The following is a 21,153-nucleotide window of genomic DNA, read 5'->3' as shown; positions in this document are numbered from 1 at the left end:
TATTTATTTATGGTTATTTGTTAAATCGAGTACTGTTAGACATGAAATAGGAAGTGTTTAACATAAATGGACGACGAAAGGGGTACTCACCATTGTAGCTCCTGCTGGTCAATGATACAAGCCTCTTCTTGCAGTGGAAACCATACAGCCAACAAACACCGTGGAACCTAAAGGAAGGAAATTAAACATTAACATTTAGCCTCAACCAACATTCACAGATACAACGCAACGCAAACTACACAAACGTAAATCTTTTTAAACACAATGAGTTGTACTTACCGTGTACGCTCTAGACGGTCCACTTGCAAGCAGAAAATAAAGATATTTCTGTTGATAATCGTCGTGTTTGTATCCGTTGTCTCGCTCAAGGCCATTGCGCCCACAGATTTGAATTTTGGCGAGAGTTCAGCCTATTGACGTCATTTCCGCGGTGTAATACCCGCATATCTGAAACGGCAAAGTTAAGAGTAGAGTTAAATAAAGTTTTTATTCAACGCAATAATTTACAAACGTTGACCAGTCGAAATAATCGTCGAAATTTGGCGTCTGTGGCTGGAAGCAGACGCCGAGTTCGACGTTCCTCCCAAATGCCACACTGCCTCGCTTTTCAGGCCTACAAAAAAACATATTTTTCAAAACAATGAGTTGTAATTACCTTGTACGCTCTAGACGGTCAAGTTGCAAGCTGAAAACAAAAATATTTGTCTTGTTAGTCGTCGTGTTACTAACCGCTGTGTCTTGTTTGCCAGCATTGCCGCTTTCCTACTTCCTGTTGCAAGCCACGCCCACGGATTATAATTTTGCCATGAGTTCCGCCTATTGACGTCATGTCCGCGTCGCATGACTGCGACGTAATATTATCTAAAACTGTTTGTGCGGCATGGTGTTGTTCTGTGCGGTATTGTGTTATTCTGTGCGGCGTCGTGTTGTTCTGTGCGGCGTAGTGTTGTTCAGTGCGGCGTCGTGTTGTTCAGTGCGGCATGTTGTTGTTCAGTGCGGCATGTTGTTGTTCAGTGCGGCATGGTGTTGTTCAGTGCGGCATGGTGTTGTTCAGTGCGGCATGGTGTTGTTCAGTGCGGCATGGTGTTGTTCAGTGCGGCATGGTGTTGTTCAGTGCGGCATGGTGTTGTTCAGTGCGGGATGGTGTTGTTCAGTGCGGCATGGTGTTGTTCAGTGCGGCATGGTGTTGTTCAGTGCGGCATGGTGTTGTTCAGTGCGGCATGGTGTTGTTCAGTGCGGCATGGTGTTGTTCAGTGCGGCATAATATTGTTCAGTGCGGCGTAATATTGTTCAGTGCGGCGTAATGTTGTTCAGTGGGGCATGGTGTTGTTCAGTGCGGCATGATGTTGTTCAGTGCGGCATAATGTTGTTCAGTGCGGCATAATGTTGTTCAGTGCGGCATAATGTTGTTCAGTGCGGCATAATGTTGTTCAGTGCGGCATAATGTTGTTCAGTGCGGCATGGTGTTGTTTAGTGCGGGATGGTGTTGTTCAGTGCGGCATGGTGTTGTTCAGTGCGGCATGGTGTTGTTCAGTGCGGCATGGTGTTGTTCAGTGCGGCATGGTGTTGTTCAGTGCGGCATGGTGTTGTTCAGTGCGGGATGGTGTTGTTCAGTGCGGCATGGTGTTCAGTGCGGCATAATGTTGTTCAGTGCGGCATAATGTTGTTCAGTGCGGCATGGTGTTGTTCTGTGCGGCATAATGTTGTTCAGTGCGGCATAATGTTGTTCAGTGCGGTATAATGTTGTTCAGTGGGGCATGGTGTTGTTCAGTGCGGCATGGTGTTGTTCAGTGCGGGATGGTGTTGTTCAGTGCGGCATGGTGTTGTTCAGTGCGGCATGGTGTTGTTCAGTGCGGCATGGTGTTGTTCAGTGCGGGATGGTGTTGTTCAGTGCGGCATGGTGTTGTTCAGTGCGGGATGGTGTTGTTAAGTGCGGGATGGTGTTGTTCAGTGCGGGATGGTGTTGTTCAGTGCGGCATGGTGTTGTTCAGTGCGGCATGGTGTTGTTCAGTGCGACATGGTGTTGTTCAGTGCGGCATGGTGTTGTTCAGTGCGGGATGGTGTTCAGTGCGGGATGGTGTTGTTCAGTGCGGGATGGTGTTGTTCAGTGCGGCATGGTGTTGTTCAGTGCGGCATAGTGTTGTTCAGTGCGGCATGGTGTTGTTCAGTGCGGCGTAATGTTGTTCAGTGGGGCATGGTGTTGTTCAGTGCGGCATGGTGTTGTTCAGTGCGGCATGGTGTTGTTCAGTGCGGCATGGTGTTGTTCAGTGCGGCATGGTGTTGTTCAGTGCGGCATGGTGTTGTTCAGTGTGGCATGGTGTTGTTCAGTGCGGCATGGTGTTGTTCAGTGCGGCATGGTGTTATTCAGTGCGGCATGGTGTTGTTCAGTGCGGGATGGTGTTCAGTGCGGGATGGTGTTGTTCAGTGCGGGATGGTGTTGTTCAGTGCGGCATGGTGTTGTTCAGTGCGGCATGGTGTTGTTAAGTGCGGCATGGTGTTGTTCAGTGCGGCGTAATGTTGTTCAGTGGGGCATGGTGTTGTTCAATGCGGCATGGTGTTGTTCAGTGCGGCATGGTGTTGTTCAGTGCGGCATGGTGTTGTTCAGTGCGGCATGGTGTTGTTCAGTGCGGCATGGTGTTGTTCAGTGCGGCATGGTGTTGTTCAGTGCGGCATGGTGTTGTTCAGTGCGGCATGGTGTTGTTCAGTGCGGCATGGTGTTTTTCAGTGCGGCATAATGTTGTTCAGTGGGGCATAATGTTGTTCAGTGCGGCATAATGTTGTTCAGTGCGGCATAATGTTGTTCAGTGCGGGATGGTGTTGTTCAGTGCGGGATGGTGTTGTTCAGTGCGGCATGGTGTTGTTCAGTGCGGCATAATGTTGTTCAGTGCGGCATAATGTTGTTCAGTGCGGCATGGTGTTGTTCAGTGCGGCATAATGTTGTTCAGTGCGGCATAATGTTGTTCAGTGCGGCATAATGTTGTTCAGTGCGGTATAATGTTGTTCAGTGCGGCATAATGTTGTTCAGTGCTGCATGGTGTTGTTCAGTGCGGGATGGTGTTGTTCAGTGCGGCATGGTGTTGTTCAGTGCGGCATGGTGTTGTTCAGTGCGGCATGGTGTTGTTCAGTGCGGCATGGTGTTGTTCAGTGCGGCATGGTGTTGTTCAGTGCGGCATGGTGTTGTTCAGTGCGGCATGGTGTTGTTCAGTGCGGCATGGTGTTGTTCAGTGCGGCATGGTGTAGTTCAGTGCGGCATGGTGTTGTTCAGTGCGGCATGGTGTAGTTCAGTGCGGGATGGTGTTGTTCAGTGCGGGATGGTGTTGTTCAGTGCGGCATGGTGTTGTTCAGTGCGGCATGGTGTTGTTCAGTGCGGCATGGTGTTGTTCAGTGCGGCATGGTGTTGTTCAGTGCGGCATGGTGTTGTTCAGTTCGGCATGGTGTTGTTCAGTGCGGCATGGTGTTGTTCAGTGCGGCATGGTGTTGTTCGGTGCGGCATGGTGTTGTTCGGTGCGAGATGGTGTTGTTCGGTGCGGGATGGTGTTGTTCGGTGCGGCATGGTGTTGTTCAGTGCGGCATAATGTTGTTCAGTGCGGCATGGTGTTGTTCAGTGCGGCATGGTGTTGTTCAGTGCGGCATGGTGTTGTTCAGTGCGGCATGGTGTTGTTCAGTGCGGCATTGTGTTGTTCAGTGCGGCATGGTGTTGTTCAGTGCGGCATGGTGTTGTTCAGTGCGGCATGGTGTTGTTCAGTGCGGCATGGTGTTGTTCAGTGCGGCATGGTGTTGTTCAGTGCGGGATGGTGTTGTTCAGTGCGGGATGGTGTTGTTCAGTGCGGCATGGTGTTGTTCAGTGCAGCATAATGTTGTTCAGTGCGGCATAATGTTGTTCAGTGCGGCATGGTGTTGTTCAGTGCGGCATAATGTTGTTCAGTGCGGCATAATGTTGTTCAGTGCGGTATAATGTTGTTCAGTGCGGCATAATGTTGTTCAGTGCTGCATGGTGTTGTTCAGTGCGGGATGGTGTTGTTCAGTGCGGCATGGTGTTGTTCAGTGCGGCATGGTGTTGTTAAGTGCGGCATGGTGTTGTTCAGTGCGGCGTAATGTTGTTCAGTGGGGCATGGTGTTGTTCAATGCGGCATGGTGTTGTTCAGTGCGGCATGGTGTTGTTCAGTGCGGCATGGTGTTGTTCAGTGCGGCATGGTGTTGTTCAGTGCGGCATGGTGTTGTTCAGTGCGGCATGGTGTTGTTCAGTGCGGCATGGTGTTGTTCAGTGCGGCATGGTGTTGTTCAGTGCGGCATGGTGTTTTTCAGTGCGGCATAATGTTGTTCAGTGGGGCATAATGTTGTTCAGTGCGGCATAATGTTGTTCAGTGCGGCATAATGTTGTTCAGTGCGGTATAATGTTGTTCAGTGCTGCATAATGTTGTTCAGTGCTGCATGGTGTTGTTCAGTGCGGGATGGTGTTGTTCAGTGCGGCATGGTGTTGTTCAGTGCGGCATGGTGTTGTTCAGTGCGGTATGGTGTTGTTCAGTTCGGCATGGTGCTGTTCAGTGCGGCATGGTGTTGTTCAGTGCGGCATTGTGTTGTTCAGTGCGGCATGGTGTTGTTCAGTGCGGCATGGTGTTGTTCAGTGCGGCATGGTGTTGTTCAGTGCGGCATAATGTTGTTCGGTGCGGCATAATGTTGTTCGGTGCGGCATGGTGTTGTTCGGTGCGGCATGGTGTTGTTCAGTGCGGCATGGTGTTGTTCAGTGCGGCATGGTGTTGTTCAGTGCGGCATGGTGTTGTTCAGTGCGGCATGGTGTTGTTCAGTGCGGCATGGTGTTGTTCAGTGCGGCATGGTGTTGTTCAGTGCGGGATGGTGTTGTTCAGTGCGGGATGGTGTTGTTCAGTGCGGGATGGTGTTGTTCAGTGCGGCATAATGTTGTTCAGTGCGGCATAATGTTGTTCAGTGCGGCATAATGTTGTTCAGTGCGGCATGGTGTTGTTCAGTGCGGCATAATGTTGTTCAGTGCGGCATAATGTTGTTCAGTGCGGCATAATGTTGTTCAGTGCGGTATAATGTTGTTCAGTGCGGCATAATGTTGTTCAGTGCTGCATGGTGTTGTTCAGTGCGGGATGGTGTTGTTCAGTGCGGCATGGTGTTGTTCAGTGCGGCATGGTGTTGTTCAGTGCGGCATGGTGTTGTTCAGTGCGGCATGGTGTTGTTCAGTGCGGCATGGTGTTGTTCAGTGCGGCATGGTGTTGTTCAGTGCGGCATGGTGTTGTTCAGTGCGGCATGGTGTTGTTCAGTGCGGCATGGTGTTGTTCAGTGCGGCATGGTGTTGTTCAGTGCGGCATGGTGTAGTTCAGTGCGGCATGGTGTTGTTCAGTGCGGCATGGTGTAGTTCAGTGCGGGATGGTGTTGTTCAGTGCGGGATGGTGTTGTTCAGTGCGGCATGGTGTTGTTCAGTGCGGCATGGTGTTGTTCAGTGCGGCATGGTGTTGTTCAGTGCGGCATGGTGTTGTTCAGTGCGGCATGGTGTTGTTCAGTTCGGCATGGTGTTGTTCAGTGCGGCATGGTGTTGTTCAGTGCGGCATGGTGTTGTTCGGTGCGGCATGGTGTTGTTCGGTGCGAGATGGTGTTGTTCGGTGCGGGATGGTGTTGTTCAGTGCGGCATGGTGTTGTTCAGTGCGGCATAATGTTGTTCAGTGCGGCATGGTGTTGTTCAGTGCGGCATGGTGTTGTTCAGTGCGGCATGGTGTTGTTCAGTGCGGCATGGTGTTGTTCAGTGCGGCATTGTGTTGTTCAGTGCGGCATGGTGTTGTTCAGTGCGGCATGGTGTTGTTCAGTGCGGCATGGTGTTGTTCAGTGCGGCATGGTGTTGTTCAGTGCGGCATGGTGTTGTTCAGTGCGGGATGGTGTTGTTCAGTGCGGGATGGTGTTGTTCAGTGCGGCATGGTGTTGTTCAGTGCGGCATAATGTTGTTCAGTGCGGCATAATGTTGTTCAGTGCGGCATGGTGTTGTTCAGTGCGGCATAATGTTGTTCAGTGCGGCATAATGTTGTTCAGTGCGGCATAATGTTGTTCAGTGCGGTATAATGTTGTTCAGTGCGGCATAATGTTGTTCAGTGCTGCATGGTGTTGTTCAGTGCGGGATGGTGTTGTTCAGTGCGGCATGGTGTTGTTCAGTGCGGCATGGTGTTGTTCAGTGCGGCATGGTGTTGTTCAGTGCGGCATGGTGTTGTTCAGTGCGGCATGGTGTTGTTCAGTGCGGCATGGTGTTGTTCAGTGCGGCATGGTGTTGTTCAGTGCGGCATGGTGTTGTTCAGTGCGGCATGGTGTTGTTCAGTGCGGCATGGTGTAGTTCAGTGCGGCATGGTGTTGTTCAGTGCGGCATGGTGTAGTTCAGTGCGGGATGGTGTTGTTCAGTGCGGGATGGTGTTGTTCAGTGCGGGATGGTGTTGTTCAGTGCGGCATGGTGTTGTTCAGTGCGGCATGGTGTTGTTCAGTGCGGCATGGTGTTGTTCAGTGCGGCATGGTGTTGTTCAGTTCGGCATGGTGTTGTTCAGTGCGGCATGGTGTTGTTCGGTGCGAGATGGTGTTGTTCGGTGCGGGATGGTGTTGTTCAGTGCGGCATGGTGTTGTTCAGTGCGGCATAATGTTGTTCAGTGCGGCATGGTGTTGTTCAGTGCGGCATGGTGTTGTTCGGTGCGGCATGGTGTTGTTCGGTGCGAGATGGTGTTGTTCGGTGCGGGATGGTGTTGTTCAGTGCGGCATGGTGTTGTTCAGTGCGGCATAATGTTGTTCAGTGCGGCATGGTGTTGTTCAGTGCGGCATGGTGTTGTTCAGTGCGGCATGGTGTTGTTCAGTGCGGCATGGTGTTGTTCAGTGCGGCATTGTGTTGTTCAGTGCGGCATGGTGTTGTTCGGTGCGGCATGGTGTTGTTCGGTGCGGCATGGTGTTGTTCAGTGCGGCATGGTGTTGTTCAGTGCGGTATCGTGTTGTTCAGTGCGGTATCGTGTTGTTCAGTGCGGTATCGTGTTGTTCAGTGCGGTATCGTGTTGTTCAGTGCGGTATCGTTGTGTTGTTGGTATTGTGTTGTGTTGTTCGTAATGTGTTGTGTTGTTGGTATTGTGTTGTTGGTATTGTGTTGTGTTGTTCGTATTTTGTTGTGTTGTTCATATTGTGTTGAGTTGTTCATATTGTGTTGAGTTGTTCGTATTGTGTTGTGTTGTTCGTATTGTGTTGCCTCTAACACTTAGCTTCTAACACTTAGCCTCTAGCACCTAGAAGGTAAATAAATAGGAAGGAAGGACTCACCGGTGACATCGTCGCCCACGTCCAAGCGTTGTACTTTGTATTTTCATCCTTCTGACAGTGGAAAACATATAGCCAACAAACACCGTGGAACCTAAACGAATGAAAGAAAACTATCATTTGGCCACAACCAACATTCACAGATACAACACAATGTGACGTGCGGGGTTGAGGTTAAAGGTTGAGTAAATGGCCCTCGTTTTAAACTACTTTTTTGAAAAGGAGTGGGAACAAGTAAGACGTATTTAATTTATTTATTGGGAAGTAGTAAGACTTATTAAATTTATTTAATCTACTTTTCTTCCCAGGCAAAATTTGATGTGCTGCAATTCCAAATTTCCAAAGTGAATGAAGGAATGAAATCCTTTAAATTATGATTTTGTATAAATACTAGGCATAAACACAAAATCTACGGCACAAAATGGGCAGACTTTACTTGTTTGAAAAGGACTGGTTACAAGACAGACTTTTTTAATTTATTTAATGGGAAGAAGACTTATTTAGTTTAATTGATCTATTTTTGTTCCCTGGCAAAATTCGATTTGCTGCAATTCCAAATTTCCAAAGTGAATGAAGGAATGAAGTCGTTTAAATTATGATTTTGTATAAATACTAGGCATAGACACAAAATCTACGGCACAAAACGGGCAGACTTTACTTGTTTGAAGAGGACTGGTTACAAGACAGACTTTCTGATGTATTTAATGGGAAGAAGACTTATTTAGTTTATTTAATCTCTTTTTGTTGCCTGGCAAAATTGGATTTGCTGAAATTGTATTTTGCCAAATCTTGACTTGAGACCTGATAGGAAGTATTAAACGCTTAGTTAAATCGATACAAGTTGGTAATAAGAGCGAGTAATGTTGGTTGAAGCGATGAATTAAGGTTGAAAGCAATTTAAATTATGACTTTGTATAAATACTAGATATTAACAGAACATCTACTGCGCAAAATGGGCAGAGTTTACTTGTTTGAGAAGGAGTGGCTTATTTAAGACTAAGATTTATTTAATCTGTTTGTTCCCAGGCAAAATTGGATGTGATGCAATTCCAAATTTCACCACATGATGGTGCCCAATTTTGACTTCATAGGACATATTCAACACTTAACTATTATGTTCAAGGTAATCAGATTTGTTTATTATTCTAATGGGCTTTTCAAAACTATTCTGGATTACTACTTTGGATCTATTCTACATTACTTGGCAACAACATACTCTGTAACAGATTAGGCAGTATAATCACATATGTTAACTTGAAAGTGCCCACACTCAATCTACTTATCGTGATGTGTTAAATCAATTACTGTTAGACATTATTATTCTGATAATCTACCAAATCTTTGAATTGAAGAATTTGTGATTTAATTAATAGCTTGTTGTTATGTTCAGGGTAATCAGACTTGTATATAATTCTAATGGCCTTCTTTTGAAAACTATTCTGAATTACAACTTTGGATCTTATATTACTTTGCAACAATATACTCGGTGACAGATTAGGCAGTATAATCACATATGTTAACTTCAGTGCCCACACTGTATTTATTTATGGTTATTTGTTAAATCAAGTACTGTTAGACATGAAATAGGAAGTGTTTAACATAAATGTTATGGCTACTCACCATTGTAGCTCGCTCCTGGTCAATGATACGAGCCTCTTCTTGCAGTGGAAAACTTGCAGCCAACAAACACCGTGGAACCTAAAGGAATGAAATTAAACATTAACATTTCGCCTGGACCAATATTCACACGTACAACGCAACGCGGCTACACTTCTGCTAGCGCCTCAGCTACACGTTGCTATTACAAACGTAAATCTCTTTAAACACAATGAGTGTTACTTACCGTGTACGCTGTAGACGGTCCAGTTGCAAGCAGAAAATAAAGATATTTCTGTTGATATTCGTCGTTGCTCAGTGGCTCACGGCCATCGCGCCAACAGATTTGAATTTTGGTGGAAGTTCAGCCAATTACGTCATATCCGCGGCACATGACTGCGACGTAATACCCGCTTATCTGAAACGGCAGTTAAAAGTAGAGTTACATCAAGTTTTCTTTTTTAATCAACGCAATCATTTACAACCGTTGACCAGAAAGAATCGTCGAAATTCGACGTTCCCCCCAAACGCCACACTCACTCGCTTTTCAGGGCAACAAAAGTACTTCTTTTTAAAAACGATTAGTTGTACTTACCGTGTACGCTCTGGACGGTCCAGTTGCAAGCAGAAAATAAAAATATTTCTCTTGTTAGTCGTATGTTACCATCCGCTGTGTCTTTGTCAACATCGCCATTTTCCTACTTCCTGTTGCGAGCCACGCCCACGGATTTAAATTTTGGCGGAAGTTCCGCCCATTGGCGTAGTTTTCGCGTATAGCAAATCCGATTGGTTGGGAAGGGGGCGCGGTTATGCAGCCGAGGGGTCCTGTGATCGGTGGGATGTAAAGTAGGCGTCGACGTCACGTCCGCGTCACGTGACCACGACGTGGCAGACGTCATATAGCAACCGCTGTTTTGTTTAGTAGACTTACAGTTGTTATGCATTGACATAATGGCGCACACTCCAAATAGATTTAAATAAATTAAATAATTCTTCTGCCCACTCCCTTTTAAACAAGTTAACTCTCCCCGCGGATTTGAATTCCGGCGGAAGTTCTGCCCATCACGTGACGTCTGTCACGTGACCACACGCGGCAGATGTCATATAGCAACCGCTGTTTTGTTTAGTAGATTTACAGTTGTTATGCGTTGACATAATGGCGCACTGGTTAGCATGTCCACCTCTTAAGCATGATGTTGCGGGTTCGACGCCTGATCAATGTTAGCATGGAGTGAGCTGAAGTGCATGGCGCTGAAGATTTGAATCTTTGAAATGCGCTGAGGTCTGACGTATCAGGCAGAATGGTTTGCCATCACGTTCAACAAAAAATAGAAACTTTCCCACTCTGATAAAAACGTCCTGTGTTCATCTACATATTTTCGTTTTGCTGTGCATCTTTTCCCTGCCATTTCGAGAGCCCAATTGACACTAATAGTTTACTGGAATGTGTTTGCCCATCCTACTTTGTGGAATTTCACCACATGCGCTTTTGACGAAAATACTAAATTGAACTCAAGTGAAGCCAACACGCACAACCCCCCCCCCCCCCCCCCCCCCCCACACACACACACACACACACCTACACACACACACAAATGTTGATATGAACATAAAAGAGCCGCATGCGGTTCGGGAGTTGCGGCTTGGCCAAACCTGTACTATACAACTTTATTTGTGTAAAATTTTCACAACAGCTGTCACACAAACAAAGCGGGAAAAACCGAAGACGTGCGTGTTCCGCCCACGCTGGATTTATTTGCACCTTTGAAAAGACACCGTATTGCCGCAGATGTGGCAAAGAGTACTTTTGGGCATCTGAGACGGAAGGATGTCCAAAGCATCACGTCACCTGCTCTGGTAGGAATGGTGGTGGGACGTTGAGGTCAACCGCTTTGGGGTTGGCTGAATCTTTGGTCGCAGGATGCCACACACTTGAAGACAGAAGCAGAAAAGCAGAGCTAAATGCAAAATGTACTCACCGGTGACTCCAATTTTTTCCCCCCCTGAAGAAATGGATGGACGGGTGGCCCCGGCTGGCCGGTGGGACTCTTGTTATTCTGACCCTTTTTAGTGCGCGTTTGGGGCAACAACCGTTTTTTGTGGCGCTCTCTTCTGGTTCAAGAGTGCCCTGCATGTGAATTTGCCTTTCCTGCCTTCTGATTGGATGAGCGCCGGTGTGACGCGGTGCCTCTGTCACCGTGGCGGGGGGTATACGTCGGCATCGGAGCGTCTGCCAACGTCTGAGACCGGCTGGCAGTGTATCGGAGGTGTCGAGTGCGGTGCCTGCTGGAGCTCACTCACCAGCTGGTGTTAGGGCCACAGAATGAAGGCCAAGGAGAAGACTAGAAAGAGAAACAGAAACTTCTCCTCCAATTGTTTGATTTGTCTCTTCTGAGCTTCGATGAATTCTTTCAGCTCTTTGTTCCTCTAGGACGGACAAATGGAAAGTAGCCTTCAAAAGCCAGTAAGCGTGCAAGTAAGTGCCGGGCTGGCTTTGGGCCCTTACCTGTTGCGCGCTGTGCAGCAGATCCTCTCTCAGATTCTCTCTTGGAGGATGCAAGCGTCGCGCTCCCTCAACTCCCACATCAGGGCTCGCTTCCATTGGTCCACGGCGCTCCTAAGCTCTTGTCTCTGATCCGCCGTCAGCACGTCATTCACGCCAGCGTGGCTGGCTTTTTCGCCGTCCGTGGCGGGGCAGTCCCGCTGCGGTAGCGCCTCGTACAACATGGCCTCCAGCTCCATGATCCTCTGGGCCGCAATCCTCGTCCATCAGTGGTCCGGCGGGAGATTTGAGGGCGGCTTACCTTATGAGCCTGGTCCATGGAACGCTTCCTGAAGTCCAACTCTTCATCCAGGTAGCCCTTCTGGTTGCAGAACATATCCTAGCACAGCTCAAGGTCAGAATTGTTGGGGCACATTGCCCCGAGTTCCCCTTGGCTGATGTCGCGTGTCTGTCTACCTTCTCACTTTCAATGTCCAACATCTTCTGTTGAAGTGCTGACTTGGTCACTTTGATGTATTCTAACCACTGAGGAAAGGCTGCTGTCACATAAGCAGAATGCGAGAGCGTGCGTGGACGTGCGCGTTACCTTCTCGGCTAGGGTGGGAAGGGTCCTGGCGTGAATCACGACCACCTGCTCCTCGTTGGTGAGATTCTGCAAGAGCCCAAAGGCACAGCGTCAACAAGGTTCTTTCAGCGCAAAGCCTTCCAAAAGTCACATTTGAGCCGCCGAGTCTCGTGGAGTGCGAACATAAGGAGTTCGACATACACTTACGGCGTTATCGCCCAGGATGTCCCGCTTCTTCATCAGATCACTGATGACGATGTCCTGGGGAAAGGCGCAAGGAGCAATGTAAGGTGTTCTGGGACCTCAGGTTAAGGTTAGGGTTGCGAGGGACGCCTTACGTACGCTCACGCCGTCGGCCTCGCAGTAGATCTGCAAAGGGCTGAGGCCGTCTGGGAAACGGACTTGCAGAAACTTCAAGACGGGGGAGCGCCACTCCCTCTCCTGAAAGGCAGAGGCATGCATCCGTCCGTCCGTCCGTCCGTCCGTCCGTCCGTCCGTCCGTCCGTCCGTCACATCTCTGGCCTCAACACGCTTGTGCGAGTCTTCCCACCTCCAGCTCCAGGATGCGGAACTCAAGCAGTTCGTTTTGGTCTCGGATATCCTGGATGCGCTCTTTCAGACGCGCTTCTTCCGCCTCCATCCGCCTGACCTGAAAAGACAGTCAGACCTCATCTGCGGGGCTTCCGGACGGGTGTGACGCCAAGCGACTCCGCCCAGCGCCTTTCTTTCCGTCACCTTTTCGGCCAACTGCTGATTGCTCTGACGCAGCAGCTGCTTCTCCTCCACCCACTTGACATTCTAGAAGAGACAAACGCGTGGACAGCTTTGGAATGTTGTGTCATTTTCATCCACAAATTCTTTGGTTGACTTGCCACGTTCAGGGGGGGGGGGGGGGGGGGGGTTGGGGGGGGGTTGGTCCAGTAATGCCAGACGAATGAGTGACTGAAGAATGTAGCTATTTTGTCTGACAAAAAGGTGTGCTCATTGATAAGCTTACCTGTCCTTGTTGCTTCAGCGCTGACTCCAGATCTGCTACTCTGCTTTGATAGTGACCCATTTCTACTGTCATGTAACATGGGGGGAAGAGATGGTGCAAATGGTAAAATATGGATTGTTCACAGGAATAAATTGGCAGAGCTGAAATTCCAAATTTGTCCAAAAGATGGCGCCAGACCAAAACATGAGACCAAAAAAGGGGCCAAAATAAGCTAAGCAAGTTAAAATAGAAATAAAACAGGAACACGGTGTCGGATTGTGAGTCACGCATGGACGCACAAATGTGATTTTTACTTTTTGATTTCTTTGCTTGGCTAAAAATGTATTCTGTAACAGCTTAAAGCAATATTGTTAGTCAATTCGATCAAGGGACCCGTCACTATGAGAATAGTGGCGTGACATAAATTGTTTGGAGAAGCACAAATGTGATTTTTACTTCTTGATTTCTTTGCTTGGCTAAAAATTGATTCCCTCTTTCATGAACTGTGTTTTGCAATCGAATTGTTCTGGGATTGAATGATTTTATTAACACGGGTATCAGTGGGTGAAATTGTTCGGTTTCTGGAGTGATTAAGATTTGTAATTCTATTTCATGTTTCTTCAATAAATGTGTTGTGTATATTCATCTACTTTGTTGTGCGCTGATTTGTACTGAATGTACAATCGATGGTTCGGGGTTGATTTGACAATTTGATTAATGTGCGGGGGGTTATTATGGTATAACATAGGACCGTAATAAAAAAAAGTAACATCAGACAATTTTAGAGAATTGAATAACTTTCGTAGTTATTTGAGACACGAGTGAATTTCAATCCGTTTGAAAGTTTGCTTCGTCTGAATAAATTAACGGAAGTGTTTGAATCGGATTATTGGTTTGGTGTAGAACTGAAAGTAATTTAATTATTTGAAGGGCGCAGGCCCGTTTCCCCTTTTGACGGGCCGCGTAAAAAGTAACTCCGAACATGTTAGAGAATTAAATAACTTTCATAGATATTTAAGGGAAGAGTGAATTTCGTCAAAAGTGAATTCGTTTGAAAATTTACTTCCTCTAAATAAAATAACGACGATGGTTAAAATAGATCATTTGAGTTGGTGAAGGATAAAAGTATTTCGATTGTCCGTCGGGCCGCGTCAAAAGTTAAACAGGACACGATCGAAAAATAGACTTGCCTTCCAAATTAATTACTGGGCAAATCTAAATAGAGTAAGACATTTTTATTCGTTTTAAGAAAGTTGTTATTCTTTTTAAGCAATCAAGTGGGGTGAAGCACTCCGACAGTTAAGTGCTTGATCTACATATAAGAAGTTAGAATTAATAACGTAAAGTGCATTAATTTTCTCCTTAAATGCTATTATTGTCACACTTTTATTAATTCGATTCTCTTTCGAATAAACAAGTTGGTCGGCTCGCTGCTTGAGCGACCAAGTAGAACGGACCCATATCAACATTTACTTCGGCAAAACTAGTGCTAGGGTGCGCTATACAAACGAATCCCTGAGGTCTTAACAAAGACATCTAAAAATATCCGTAACATAATAAGAACTTCAAACATTAGCGGGGAGCCATCAATACGATGCGGTCACTTCGAAGTCTTGCCTCGAATTGAGTTACTCGGCTCGAGCTTAGGGTGACTTGAGAGGGATTGGCGTCGTACAGAAATTAGATTGATTCCGGTGGAGTTAATTTAACTCGGGTGGTTAGATTACGGACGAATCTCCGAACCCGGCTAAGACAAACCCGTTACCGGGAAGCCGGGGGCACCTTATTGAAAGAGGTGCGTTTGACACTACCATCAGCTTTTCTCTGGTCTGAAAGGAGGAGGAGGGAGGCTCCTCCTCCTCCTTTCAGACCAGAGAACACCCGAGGCTGGGTGAGAACGGGGAGGCTGCGACCCGGCCGGGGGTTGCGGGAAGGGGCGCCACCTTGATCTCCTTCTCGGCGTCGTAGTCCCCTCCGCTGGTCTGGGCTAGCAGAGCGTAGGCTCGTTGCAGCGCTTGATATTCTTGCGTCAGCTGGCGGTAGCGAAGCTCCGCCTCCTAATGCACACACCAATGCAACACAGCACTAGTACCAGAATCAGTCAGACCGGCGACAAAGCACCCGCGACGCAAAGACGAGTCCGATTCCAGGCTGAAGAGGAATGTTTGGCGCCAATACGCTGGCAGAAATGGCGGGCTACCTCTTCGGGTTCCGTGTCGGGGGTTCTGTCGGTGTGAAAAGACAAGGACGATCCGTCCGAGTCCACCAACACGTCTTCGTCGTAGCCGTAAAATGTTTCGATGACCTGCGGGCGCGGAAGCAAACATCTCTCTGAACAAACTGAAGCGACACCTCACGATGAATCGACGAGAGGAACGATAGCGAGAAAAAGGCCATTTCATCTTGCGCAACACCAAGCAGCCGCAAACAAACAGACTCACCTTGCAGGACCTCACGCTTTGTTCCTCCTCAGAGATTCTCGACGGCGGTATCGTAGCAGCAAATCTCTCTCCCGTCGACACAAATAATCCGCCTTTGAGATTCTTTGGATGCAAAGGGAACGAACGGCTCCGGCGCAGAAACAAACGCGACTCACGATGACATTTCTGACATGAGCTCCTGTCTCCAGAGCCTGAAAAACCCGTCACCGGCGATGATTGGAGGGACGCTCGTCTTTTCCAAAAGTGACAACTACAGGGTGCGTCAGGGTTTTCCAGATTATCTTTATCGTATGATTATGTTGCTTTGACTTTGACTGCAACCTGTAATAAATAATATTATTTATCCCTTATTTATCCCTATCGCTTATCCCTTCCTACACAAAGTCGTAAAACATCCCTTGCTATGTTTTGACTAGAGGTCAAGGGCTTTCTCTATTCAATCCACTCTTACACCCACCCTGTTTCTCTTAATAAAAATGCTCGTGCAGGAGCCGAGAGTCAGACTTCATTCGTACAACGGATGGACTCTCCACCTGCAGGTGTCCAAAAGAACTTACTTGTCTCCCGTGTGGTTCTTGCAAAATAAGTTGGAGCGAGCGCAACTCTAACAGGGTGCATTTTGCCACTAGCTGCCTACGGACAATGACGTCGCGCTCGCGGCTCATGGTTGACGGGCTGAGCAGCCGGGCGAGTCCGTCGTTTTCAGCGCACAGCGAGTGGCAAAGGCGCTGACAAAACGGGAGCTTTGAGCTGCTGAAAACGGCAAAACAAGTCTAAAGCGTGTTCAAACGCGTGCGCACAATGCTCCTGCTTGAAAGGTCGGAATTTAAGGGGCCAATTTTTTGGATGGCGGCCGCCGGCCAAGCTTTGGACGGAAAAGGTTTCCTGGCGACAGCGAGCGAGCGCGGCGCTGCCGTACGTGCACCGAGTCGCCTGCCTGAAGACCTTGGACAAGTCGTCGATGATGTGCCGCTGCTCCACAACTTGAAGGAACTCCATTTCACCGTCCTGCTGGCCGCAACCGCGCTCCAGGTCATTGAGCGAACTAGGCCTTCTCTGTGGAACACAAATTCAGTGGACTCTGTTGGCATGCCGCCGTTGTTCGCGTCGACTTACCAAGCTTGCCATCTCCTCGTTCTCCTGGGTGACAAAGCGCACTTTGTTTTCAAGGCGACACAGCACCAGCGAGAGTTCTTCATTCTTCCTGCTCAGGCGTTTGTTTTTGTACAGGAGTGGCAGAAACTGGCTTTCTGTTTCTCTCAGTCGCTTAAGCTGCAAGCATGAAATGCGGGATGCGAAAGACGCACAACACGCGGGCCAGAACGTATCCATTCCTTTTGCATCGGTTTGAACGGAATCGTGGCTTTGGCTCCCAATAAAAGACATCTACCAGGCAACCGACTCGCCGCGCCGCTCAACTAATAAGCAAGCGCAATGGGTGCCTCGCTGGATGGCGCGCATCAAACGTAGCGCAAACCTTCAAGCGTGCCGTCAATAAATTACCAGTTCATTGCGCTCTTCAGAAAGCAGGGCGTTTCGATCCTCCAGTTTCCTGATGACTGCGCTGAGCTCAGCGATTTTCAGATGAAACCTTCGCGTGTCCCGATCCTCCTGAGCCTGAAAACGCCCCGCAACACACACACACAACCACTCGTTCAAAGTTCAAAACTGTTTTTGTGCTACCTTCCTCCAGCAACGAACTAAGTCATGCGTACTGCAAGTGTGTGATGAGGTGGCTTACGCTATGAAGAGGATTGCTAGTAGCGCCGTTGACCCCACTTCCAGGGTAGTTTAGGCCCGCCCTTTGGGAATCCCTCAGGGCAGCGATCTGCTGCTCGGCAGCCTGAGTCTGCAGCTGAAGGCGGTGGACGTGGCCGGCCCCAGGGATTTATCCAAAACACTAACCGCTCTGTCTTTCAGCTTGATCTCATCCATCTGGATGTACAAACGGGGAGCGCTCAGGCAGGCGGGCAAACTCATTTGCCAGAATTGTGACAAAAACAAAGAGAGCAACCGGCCAATTTTTATCTTGAATCGACTAGAACACCATTGCTGTGACAAAAGCGAAGCGAGCAACCGGACGTTTTCTTCTTGTGAAATAGAATAGAATAGAATGCCTTAGGTGTCATTGCACTGCAGGTATACAACGAAATTGGGAACATAGCCACGCACCGCGCATCTGATCAGTCCTACCAGTCGGCGGATCTCCCTCTCGCAGTCTCTCTTGGTTCGGCTCAGCTCCTCCCGATGCTGGTGATGAGCCGATCGGAGCTCGGCCGCTCGGGACTGCCAGGCCTGCTGGGCCGCTGCCAGGGCTTCTTCCGCGCTCCTGGTGGAGGCGACACCGCTCGGTCTCCCGACACCGCCGCGTCTCCTCCACTTCCGCCAGCAAAGCGCCCCCGCTCCTCACCTGAGCAGACATTGCGCCACATCGGGCCGTTGAGACCGCAACGGAGCGCCGCGACGCTTACTGGGGACAAGCTACACAATACGGTAGCGGCCGCATCGGAGCCCGACGTGGCGTGCGGTTAGTCAGACACGGATTGAGCGGATCACCTTGTCCATGGAGCCGTCCCTCAGGCTGAGGACCAAGGCATTCAGTCGCTGGATCTCTCCATCTTTGATTTTGATCACTCTCATCAGCTCCATTTCATGCTGCCGCAGTAATGTCTCCCTGGTAACGGCTAACTTTTTCTGCTTCTCCTCATGGAGTTTGCTTTTGAGTTCCGTCATGGCGGCGGTGGCACGGTGGTGCTCCGCCCGCAGGTCCTGACTTCTCTCTCTCTCCAGACAGCTGACCTGACATGACTTAGACTTAGACAAACTTTATTGTCATCTTGTCTGCACATGGTGCATACAAAACGAAATTTCGTTGCACACGGCTTACAACAAAGTAGTGATATTGCAGTTGAATAGAAGTAACATATCCTATGAAAATATATATATACATATACTGTATATATATATATTACAAATAAGTATAAAGTGCAGCAGTGCTAATTATGCAATAGTGCAAGTAGGCAAAACAGTATTCAAGAGTGTGCAGAGGAATGCTAAACCATGTATTAAACTTCTATTTAAAGGGTTTACACAAGTTCAGTAAAGTTGGTAGTGCGAGATAGTGCAAGATAGAGGTCCGTAGTGTCATAAAGTACAGTTCTGTGAATGTGTGATGCAGAGTTCAGTTTAGAGCTCAACAGTTCTAATGTTCAACAGTCTGATGACAGCAGGGAAAAAGCTGTTGCAGAACCTGGTGGACCTGCAGCGGATTGTGCGAAACCTCTTCCCAGAGGGCAGCAGGGAGAACAGTCCATGGTGGGGGTGTGATGGGTCATTGATGATGTTACGGGCACGGGACATGCAGCGCTGAGATGAAATGTCCTGAATGGAGGGAAGAGGAGCCCCTATGATCCTTTCTGCTGTCCTCACCACTCTCCTCACGTTCTTCCAATCGGAGGCGGTGCAGCCTCCACACCACACAGAGAGTCAGCTTGTCAGAATGCTCTCTATGGTGCTCCTGTAGAACGTCCTCATGATGGGTGGGGGCAGGTGGGCTCTCCTCATCCTCCGCAGGAAGTACAAGCGCTTCTGTGCCGTAGTGTTCATAGTCCAGGTGAGGTCTTCTGTGATGTGGACCCCCAGGAATTTGGTGCTGCTGACCACCTCCACAGCTGAGCTGTTGATGATCAGTGGAGCGTGGTGAGGCTGGCTTTTCCTGAAGTCGACGATGATCTCCTTCATCTTCTCCACATTCAGGATCAGGCTGTTGTCTCTGCACCAGCCCACCAGCTGCTCCACCTCCTCTCTGTAGTCCAGGTCGTTGTTGTCTCTGATGAGCCCCACCACCGTTGTGTCGTCTGCGAACTTCACGATGTGATTGGTGGTGAACCTGGGGACGCAGTCGTGTGTCATCAGGGTGAACAGCAGGGGGCTCAGGACGCAGCCCTGAGGGGAGCCTGTGCTGAGGGTGATGACATCAGAGGTGTTCTGTCCGACCCGGACTGACTGAGGTCTGTTGGTGAGGAAGTCTAGCAGCCAGTTGCGAAGGGGGGTGTTGAAGCCCAGGTGTTCCAATTTTCCTACTAGATGCTGTGGGATGATGGTGTTAAACGCTGAGCTGAAGTCCAGGAACAGCATCCGAACATGGGTGTTCTTCTCCTCCAGGTGAGCCAGGCTCAGGTGAAGAACGGAGGAGATGGCGTCCTGAGTGGAGCGGTTTTGCCGGTCGGCAAACTGGAACGGGTCAAATAATGGGGGGAGTCTGGAAACGATGTGATCTTTAAGCAGCCTTTCGAAGCACTTCATCATGACCGGAGTCAGTGCAACAGGCCGGTAATCATTAAATGAGGTGATTTGAGGTTTCTTCGGCACCGGAATGATGGAGGCAGTCTTAAAGCACGCTGGCACTGTGGCTTGGCCCAGCGAGGTGTTAAAAATGTCTGTGATGACCCCAGCCAGCTGACTTGCACATTCCCTGAACACACGCCCAGGAATGTTGTCGGGGCCAGGGGCCTTACGGGGGTTGACTCTCCTCAGGGTCTTCAACACATCAGCGGAGTCAAGGCAGAGTACCTCCTCTTCCTGATGGGGGACAGTTTTAACTGCTGGAGTGCCGTTTAGTGCCTCGAACCTCCCAAAGAAGTTATTTAGACCATTTAGAAAGTCAGCATCAACTTCACCCACCGGGGGGGGAGGGTGAGTTGTAGTCTGTAATCGCCCGTATGCCTTGCCACATACTCCTGGTGTTGTTGGCGTCGTGGAAACGATCCTGAATTTTTCGACTGTGGTCTCGCTTCGCTACCCTGATGGCACGGTTCAAGTTGGCTCTCGCTGTCCTCAGTGTCTCCTTGTCGCCAGACTTGAAGGCAGAGTTCCGCGCTCGTAGCGTTTGACGTACCTCCTCAGTCATCCAGGGTCGTTGGTTGCCCCGGGTGATGATATTCTTAGTGGTGCTGACGTCCTCGGTGCATTTGTTGACGTAGGCTGACACAGTCATGGCACACGCATGTCAAATCTACATCGGGGAAACTGGGAGGGAGGGAGGGAGGGCGGGAGGGAGGGAGGGAGGCAAGCAGGGAGGCAGGCAGGCAGGGAGGCAGGCAGGGAGGCAGGCAGGGAAGCAGGCAGGGAGGAAGGCAGTGTCTGTCTGTTGAGGTTTTCACCTTGTTCTTCTCCTGCTGAAGTTCTAACTGGACGTCCATCAGTTTGGCTCTCAGCTCGTCATTGGCGGCCTGAAAGGCGTCCGTTCGCTCCGCCTTGACCCGCCCTGCCGGAGCTCGTTTGGACATCTCTTACTCGAGTCTCGCCCGGTCGTCAGTCAGAGATCACAACATTTGTACCTGGAGAGCACAAACGCAGCGCTGTTTTCCACTGGCTTCGGACTCAACTTCAATCGGTACCGTAACGTACAACATCATAAACATAGATCTAGCTTGACTTATTCATTGAATAAATGCATTTGGTTCTTCAAAACTGCATCACGCAACATAGCGTGACCGAGACGGCCGTTATCCACCTGCGTGAAGTTATTTGGTGAAATGAATGAGATGTTTAAGACACAATCGTTCTGTCTCTATGTAGATGAAGGGAAATAATCGATTGCTGAAGGTCCAAAGGTGTTGTGATAAACAAATAAACATATTAGTGACATATTTGTGATAAACATATTAGGCAGGATAATCACATATGTTAACTTGACTGCCCACACTGTATTTATTTATGGTTATTTGTTAAATCGAGTACTGTTAGACATGAAATAGGAAGTGTTTAACATAAATGG

At 48.8% G+C, this 21,153-nt stretch overlaps 1 long non-coding RNA gene across 1 annotated transcript; it reads right to left on the bottom strand.

Annotated features, from left to right (window-relative positions):
- Nucleotides 1-7,100: 7,100 nt before the first annotated feature.
- On the bottom strand, nt 7,101-10,092 carry LOC125993679 (uncharacterized). Its single transcript, XR_007490382.2, has 4 exons — nt 9,485-10,092; nt 9,137-9,307; nt 8,914-8,991; nt 7,101-7,387 (listed from the first exon to the last, which is right to left on the bottom strand). It is a non-coding gene; the product is annotated as an uncharacterized lncRNA (long non-coding RNA).
- Between the last annotated feature and the right edge of the window lie 11,061 nt (nt 10,093-21,153).

Source organism: Syngnathus scovelli, chromosome 3 (genome assembly GCF_024217435.2).
Source record: "Syngnathus scovelli strain Florida chromosome 3, RoL_Ssco_1.2, whole genome shotgun sequence".
NCBI classification, from domain to species: domain Eukaryota; kingdom Metazoa; phylum Chordata; class Actinopteri; order Syngnathiformes; family Syngnathidae; genus Syngnathus; species Syngnathus scovelli.
This window is presented reverse-complemented; position numbering and strand designations above follow the sequence as displayed.